General features: G+C 36.7%; 1 protein-coding gene across 4 annotated transcripts in view; it reads right to left on the bottom strand.

Moving 5' to 3' along the window:
• Positions 1-7,166, bottom strand: part of MGAT4C (MGAT4 family member C) — a 728,413-nt gene that overhangs the window by 308,029 nt on the left and 413,218 nt on the right. For 3 of the 4 annotated variants that reach the window (XM_019652291.1, XM_019652292.1, XM_019652290.1), the window contains one exon: positions 4,094-4,151. The exons of the other annotated variant lie outside the window; for it this stretch is intronic. The gene's annotated coding sequence lies outside the window, so the exon portion shown is untranslated. The remainder of the gene's footprint in view (positions 1-4,093; positions 4,152-7,166) is intronic. 4 annotated transcript variants of the gene reach the window in all.

The following is a 7,166-nucleotide window of genomic DNA, read 5'->3' as shown; positions in this document are numbered from 1 at the left end:
TGAAGAACAAAATGACAGCAACTTGTCTGTTCCCATTACCCCGATTCTCCAATGCTGTGCCCTCCCCCAATTCCCCAATAAACTCTTTAAAAAAAAGGGGGGGGGATGCCACATAAAATATTCAGCATAAGTCTTGGTCCATAGAAAGTAAGGGATGATGATGATGATGAGAATAGTGATCTATGATAATACTGATGAAGCACGTTTTCTATACCCCGCCATGAGAGTCATAGTGAAGCGTATGAAGGAAAGAGAAACTGCTGAAGCAGTTTTAAAATGGAGAAATATTATCAAGTTTACATTTTTGGAATAGCATTCTGATTACAATTAGAATAATTTTGAAAGTTAATTAGTGAATACTGTAAATCAAGCTTCAGAAATGTCAGTACTAGTGAAAATTGCAGGTGTATTCATTAAAAGTCGATGTGTGCAGAAGTAGTGGGTTTATAACAGAATGGCCTAATAATAGAGTAAACAAATCCCTGTGTATTAACTGTTGTCTGGTTGAAATTATTAATAGCACAGGCTTTCACTTATAAAAGTATCCTTGTCTGGATGATAAACTATGTAGTAGATGTCTTTGTGGGCATCAATCAGAATGTTTTATGAGGAGTTTTGTTTAATCAAGCAAATCAATTGCCTGAATGTCATCTCCAATATACAATATGACAGTAATCATAAGAGATAGAGCTAATATTTATTTTAGCATATTTATTTGTCAGGTGCTGACTGCCTTATGCTATTTACATGCTTTAACTCCTTTAGTCCTAACAACAACCAGATGGATATTGTTATTCCCATCTCACACATGAGAAAATTGGAGCACAAAGAAGATAAGTAATGTTCCCAATTCAAAAAGCATGTGGAAAAGCATAGACACCAACCAGACAGTTTAGATCCAGAGCCTGGACTCTTAACCTCTTAACCCCTGTGTTAAACGTGTTATACAGTAGCCCTTCCTTTTCTATGGTTTCACGTTCTGTGGTTCCAGTTACCCATGGTCAACCATGATCCAAAAATATTAAATGGAAAATTCCACATAAACCATACATCAGTTCCAAATTGCATGCTGTCCTGAGTAGCATGATGGAATCTCACACTGGCCCACTCCATCCCACCCAGGTTGTGAATCAGCCCTTTATCCAGCACCTCCACACTGTATACACTCCTGACCCATTAGCCTTTTAGTAGCTGTCTCAATGATTAGACTGACTGTCAGTATCTCAGTTATTGCGTTCCAGTAACTCTTTTGTATTTTTTATTCATTTATTTTTTTAATAATCCTTATTTTACTTAATAATGCCCCAGAGTGCAAGAGCAGTGATGCTGGCAATCAGGTATGCCAAACAGAAGCTTTGAAGTGCTTCTTTTAAGTGAAAAGGTGAGTACAGTGCAATAAGGTATTATGTGAGAGATTACATTCACATAATTTATATTACAGTATAACATTATAATTGTCCTATTTCATTTAGTTATTGTTGCTAATCTTTTACTGTGCCTAATGTATAAACTTTATCATAGGTGTGTAAGTACAAGGAAAAACATAGTATATGCAAGGTTAGTACTATCTAGTTTCAGGAATCCACTGGGGATCTTGGAATATATCCCCCTGAATAAGGGGGGGGCTACTGTAATACAGGTGTTTTTGGAGTATCTTAAGCTCAGACTGGGTTCCTATAATCTAAGAGGACATTAAAGAATTATACAAAGAGGGCCAGCCGAGTGGCGCGATGGTTAAGAACTGGCTTGGGATGCCAGAGGGCCCCGGTTCGGATCCCACATATGAGGGCCAGTGACACTGCCCTNCAAACACGTTAATTCTCTCTTTTTCATTATATATATATATATATATATACATATATATATATATATATATATAGCTTAAAAATTATTGTAAATGCTATGAGGTCCAAGAAGTCTGTAAGAGGTGATTATGAGACTGGATGGTTAGAAAAGAATTTTTGAAGAGATAAATTTAAGCTATTTAATCAGATTCTGAAAGATGGGGAGTTATGTAAAGAACAGAGGAAAATTCATATTAGAGAGAACTGTCTAATAATATCATTATATCCTGAACAACAAAATACTTGTTAAATTCTTTAAATGTCTGTAACAAATTGTCCTTTGTTTAAATTAGTCTAAATATAATATGAATTTAGTATTTTAAATGGTTTTCCTAAAGAGAGAAAGAGAGAGAGAGAGAGAGAGAGAGAGAGAGAGAGAGAGAGAGAGAGAGAGAGAAGAGAGAAAAGACCTCATAGTGAGTCACTTAATAGGTTTTTATAAACATGGAAAATTCAAAGTTTAGACATTTTTCATTCTCTATGAAAAAAAACATAGAATGAAGAGAAGAGGAAAGAAATGTGCCTAATCATGTATACTTTGCATATGGTATAATAGTATTATTTGTTTTTAGTTTCATGATCTGGTTCTCTTTCTTTTTGTTTTGTTTTTTCTTAGAGAAATGCTTACCAGAACATTGTGAAACCATTAAATAACATTATTAAATATACTTATATTTATATTTATATTGCTGATTTACTCATAGTTGAGACTGCTGTCATATATGCTAAAAAAACTTTAGAAAGATTTCACTAATTATTCTTACTTAACTATCTCTTTGCCATTTATTGGCTTCATTTTACACAAAATGGAGCACACTTAAAACTCAAGAGAAGATTATGTCTTAGTTTTACATACTCCATCATGAAAATAATAAAATGAAGGTGTTTTTTTTTTTTGCATTGGCTAAATATCCCACACTTCCCAAAACAAACCTGTTCTAAAATACCTCAGCATAATTTTAATACACAAAAAAGCATCTCTTCCTTGTATAGTCCTTTCAAATTTGAACCAGTATCTGTCGCATTTTCTGAGTATGCCATTTTCTTTTAAATTATATAGAGTAATAAAGTGACATTTCCACTGTGGAAAACTATATTAAAATGGGAAAAATCTTTATTTTTCTAAAGCTTTTCTTTTATTACAAACACTTGTATATTAATAGACAGTTAAGTTTTTGTCAATCTCTTTGCTGTTGAAATGAAGAGATCACCTAACATATGTTCAAGTTACCAGTCTTCCACAAGATAGAAATTCAGTAGCAAGAAGCTATATATGACTCAAGCATGCACCATCCCACAGCATAGATCTGACGACCCCTGAACGTGACCTGCTCCCAGAGGAAACCAATTTAATGCTTCATTGCACACAGAACAGCATGTATGAATCACAAAACTTCCAGATAAATTAGTGACAGGTACATCTGAATAGAATTCCTTCTAAGTCGCTTATCTGCAGCCAGGCAAGCTTGTTTCACCCTCACTTTCAAAGATAAAGTCACATGGTATGTTGCCTTGGCAGATTCTCACAAAGAAGCCTCCATTATTAGGAGAGAGGGGAATCCCCTCATTATTTCAGGTACAATGACAGCAATAGGATAAAGTGCAAACTATCTGCCAGTGGAAAATGTATCAGTCCATACCAAGTCTTATGTCTTCTCTGACTTTCATAAGCTCTGTGCCTGTTGCTCTCTTACATTTCTTTCTGACAGTTCTGATACCCCTGAGCTGTAGCCATTGCAAAGTTCAGGAAAAAAAAGCAGGTTATCAAAGACAACTTATCAGAAGCCAAACAGGGAGAAGGGATGCCAACAATTAACCAATTTTTCATCCCATTTGAAAAAAACAAAATAGAGAAATATTGAGATGGTAAATATATGCTCTAAGTATTGAGGGGTCATAGAAAAGACTAAAAACTGAATTATGTACAAAATAACATGGAGAATGTTTACTTGCAAGGAATCTTATTTACTTATTAACCATAAATAAATTGGAATATTAAATTACTTAAAACTACATGTTTTAAACTGAATATCAATGACTAGCACAAATGTTAGTACCCATCAATTACTAGAGCTCTTTTAAATTGTACAATAAAACAGACATATCAATTCTTACTTCCTGCATTTTTTATAGTCTACAATTACACTTAATCGAGCCTTTCATTATATATCTTAATAAAGGTCAGGTCATATCGCTAAGTCAGTTATATAGCATAGTAGAATTCAATAGAACAAATCAACACGACTCACGTTTTAGGTTCTGTTGGTAGTCCTCATGCAAAATCAGGGCTGTGCTTTCTGGGTGAGTCTATGTTAAAGCAAAATGACAAAAATCTTAGTTTCCCAGGACACTGCCACTTATAATGCATGCAAATAAATCACCAGTTAGTCAAGGAGGGGAAAAAATTGCATTAAGAGTGCTGACTTGTAAATCTGGTCCCTTCAAATGTAGATAGCATTTACCCCGCCTCCTCCTCCCCCCAATCTTTGCAAAATTTCTGCCCAATGAACTCATTACTATAGAAACTCAACTATGGCTATAGTCAGTTAATGAAATTCAGGTCTGGGATTAAGTTTCATGAACATGCACAATGGTTAGGCATCTAGAATTCGGATAGGCAAGGGTGATACTGGGAAGAAAAAAACCCCATAATTTAGAGAATGTACATTATGATAGATTTAGCTAAATTAACTGCTATACATATGAGGTTATTCATAGGATTCTAAATGTGTAAAAAATGTAAGCAAAAATACTTTGAAAACATTACCAATACCAAACCCAATGACACTTTTGGGAATATAAATAGAGCTACTAAATTTACCTTCTTTGAAATTACACAGGTTTAATTACATTGGATATATGTCCTTTACAGCCACAGTAATTTAAGCAACATTAAATATCACTTAAAATATGCAAGACCTTCAGTTAGCAGGCAATACAATTATTCTTTGTGTTTTATCTAGCTACTATGTTTATATTGTTATTTATATATAATGCACTTTAATGTCACCAGCAATTTCTTAGACGCTTCAGTAAATGGATAACTAAAATCTTCAGTTAAAACATTAAACTTTACTTGCAAAGCACCATATTATAATAATGTTATTTTACTTTTCATGCATTAGAAAAAATAAAAATATAATTAGAACAATTAGTTTGAATATTTAAAAAAACCAAAGGTCATGTGTGTATTGTTCAATACATTAAATTATATAAATACAAAGCCATATAGTGGTTCTTAATTACTACATGTCAAGAGTTTTTCACTGTGTAATGAAAGGAGTGTTCACATTTTCTGGTTAATTATTCATTAATTCAACAAATAGATCTTGACTAAGATGGCCTTACAATTCCCTTCAGCTTGACTAAATTTTAGACAGATTTCTCCCTGACTCTAGGTCCTGACCTCCCTTTTCTTAGAGCAGTTACTTTAACCTTGGAATTGTAAATCATTTTTCTTCCCCTTTGAGATGTAAATCTTCTCCCAACTCCTTGTCAGTTTTACATCCCAGGAGTGTCTTTCTCCAGGAACCAGGAGACATTCCTTTGTAATGTAATCATCAGGAAAGTGCCTCAATTTCTCAGTCTCTAAGTGACGGTAGAAGGCTAACTTCAATAAGCACTATTCACAAACACAGATTAACTAACCACATTGACCAACCAACCTCTCATCTAACATCCTCCAGGATTTTTACACTTAGTTCAGCTCTTAAAAAATTTCCCACCTTGTATTTCAGCAGAATTAAATTCAATATCCCCCCACCTCATTAGCCTTGAATAAAAAACTTTCCTTGCTTATTTAACTCCATCTGGTGCAATTTCTTTCACATTCTCAAGCGTCTATTATGTGCTGGCACACTAGTAATTCAGCGGTAGAGAAGATAAACATGGTAGTTGCCTTCATAGTACCTACAATCTAGTAGGAGACTGAGACATGCATGATTGACATTTAAAATAGAATGTGATCCATACCATGACTGCAAGAACAGAATAAGGTACCTATAAAAAGTAGCCTAGGTCCGGCCCAGTGGCGCGTTGGTTAAGAGCTGGCTTGGGATCCCAGAGGGCCCAGGTTTGGATCCCACATATGAGGGCCAGTGACACTGCCCTCTACAGCTAAGATGCTGAACAACAGCTCAACCTGGAGCTGGGCTGCTGTGAGTCGCTGGCAATGGGCTACCGTGTGTAGCCAACAGCCAGAGTGAGCGGCCAGCAGCCGCCATGAGCATCCATTCAGAAGCCCGCAGCTGATCTGCCTCACCCGGAAAGAGCGCAATGATGGTGCCAACTTGGGCCAGTGAAGCAACGTCCTCTACAACTAGACTGAAGAACAAAAAGACAGCAACTTGTCTGTTCCCCTCCCCCCAATTCCCCAATAAAAATCTTTAAAAAACAGTAGCCTAGATGATGAAAAATATAATAGAATAAGTGTCATTTAATCAATCACTTCACTGATGTTGAGGTATCATCCAGGTATATTGGAACAGAAAAAAATGCCCCAAGAAAAGGGTCCAGCATGTGTGAAAGTAAAGAGGCAAAATAAGCATTTCAGTGCAAAGAAATGTCAGATCAGAACTTCTGGATTCTAAACAACAATGAAGGTGAGTGGCAGGAAATGAGGCTGAGATGTAACTGGAGGGAGATAGGAAGCAAAGCACTTCTTCAGTCATATGGTTTTTCATTTACATGGTTTTTCATTTACATGGTTCTTCATTTTTCTTTTAATCAACACATTTATAATGGAAGGGATATAACAAGGTTCAATGCCAAGAGCTCTGGTATCAGACTACCTGGCTTTGAAATCCGACTCTGTCTCTCTCATATTGTTATGATATCAGGCGAGTAGTCTAACCACTCTTAACCTCAGTTTCTCCACTGCACAAATGGGGACAATAAAAATACTCACATACTGAGGATTTGTGAGGTTTAAAAGGGGAATTCCAGGGAAGGTCCAGTGGCTCATTGGTAAGAGTTGGCTTGGGAGTGCGAGCTCTGAGCAGCAGAGCCCCAGTTCGGATCCCACATGAGGGCCAGTGATGCTGCGCCCTCTACAGCTAAGATGGTGAACAACAGCTGGACCTGGAGCTGGGCTGCCATGAGTCGCCGGCGACAGCCTAGGCTGCAGTGGGGCTGCAGTGGGCTGCTGTAAGCTACTGTGAATGGCTGGCAGCCAGCGTGAGCAGCTGGCAGCCAGAGTGAGTTGCTGTAAGCTGCCGTGAGTGGTCAACCAATGGCCGGTGACCAATCTGCCTCAGCCGGGAAGAGCGCAATGATCACAATACCAACATGGGCCAGTGAAGCAACGTCCTCCACAACTAGACT

Source organism: Hipposideros armiger, unplaced genomic scaffold, assembly GCF_001890085.2.
Source record: "Hipposideros armiger isolate ML-2016 unplaced genomic scaffold, ASM189008v1 scaffold_177, whole genome shotgun sequence".
Classification (NCBI taxonomy): domain Eukaryota; kingdom Metazoa; phylum Chordata; class Mammalia; order Chiroptera; family Hipposideridae; genus Hipposideros; species Hipposideros armiger.
Note: the sequence above shows the minus strand (reverse complement) of the source record. Positions and strands in the feature narration are given on the sequence as shown.